The sequence below is a fragment of the Sinocyclocheilus anshuiensis genome, unplaced genomic scaffold, assembly GCF_001515605.1.
Source record: "Sinocyclocheilus anshuiensis isolate Anshui unplaced genomic scaffold, SAMN03320099.WGS_v1.1 scaffold6527, whole genome shotgun sequence".
Classification (NCBI taxonomy): domain Eukaryota; kingdom Metazoa; phylum Chordata; class Actinopteri; order Cypriniformes; family Cyprinidae; genus Sinocyclocheilus; species Sinocyclocheilus anshuiensis.
In genome coordinates this window covers 20,758-21,954 of record NW_015558812.1, presented here as the reverse complement: position 1 = coordinate 21,954, position 1,197 = coordinate 20,758, and positions in this window count along the sequence as shown.

Genomic DNA, 1,197 nt, shown 5'->3' with positions numbered 1-1,197 from the left:
CATGTGCCTTCCTTGCCCTTATTTGGTCCTTCCTGTTCCTGTCCCCATTTAGTTCTATTAGTTCCAGGTGTTCCTTGTTATTAGTTATCCTCTTCACCTGTCTGCCCCTCGTTATCTGCCATATTTAGTTCTAGCCCGTTCTGTTCTCCCTTGTCTGGATTGTTTAGGTCTACGTGTGTTCTCCTGTTTCCTTTGGATGATTATTAAAGACTGTTTGAATTGAGTTCTGCATCTCGGAGCTTATGTAAGGCTTAGCCTTCCCCTGGCCATGGGGACTTGGGGCAAAAATGGCACTAAATTGGACAAAAATGCCCCTGCACAAATAAATAAAATCTATTACGTCTGTTGCTAACAAAGTGAAAATGAATGGGAAGTGTCGATAGCGGCATCAAATTAACATCCGCTCATGTTGCACCATTTTTCTTTTTAAAGCATTTAAAGCATTTTATAATGTTGCGCATTATAACCAATCACACACGATTCTGTTGAGCTTAAGAATACAATGGCCAATCAGAGGCGTTTAGATGAGTCATCGCTGTAATAAATAAATATATATATTTATATATATAAATTATACTATATAGTAGGCAAAAAGCAGTAGGTTAGCGAATAAATACATTTTAATAAAAGTACAAGTAATTAATATAAGTATTCATAAAAGCGTAGGCAAAAATTGCACTAATTCTCACGAGATTAAGACGTATGTATACTTAATTTGCGTTCTAATATGCCTATTTACCTAATCGCGCATAATCTCATGTTTTGTATGGGATTTTCATGAAGACACTTAGATAAGATTGTGTGTCAGGTCATTCAACACATTATACTAAAGTTTAGTAGTTGGCAGTGTTTTATATTATTATTATTATTATTATTAGGTGACTCACACATTTTTTTGGTGTGTGAGTTTTTTCAAAAATGTTTTTTTTTCACGGCGACCACCAAGCTTGCCTATGCCCATAAACGGTACTGAATCTGGCAATACTGCATACATATCATATACACGCCAAACACGTGAGTATCATATGCACGCCAAGACATTGCGTATAGTGCTTGAGGTGGGCCGGTACGGCTATTCAAGTACTTCTATATATTAGTATTTCTATATTTTATATTTTAGTCTTGTGTACTGGTACTTCTGACATTTTCCCGGTACAACTATGTGCATGCAATGACGTGATCAGTTAAGTCATTAAG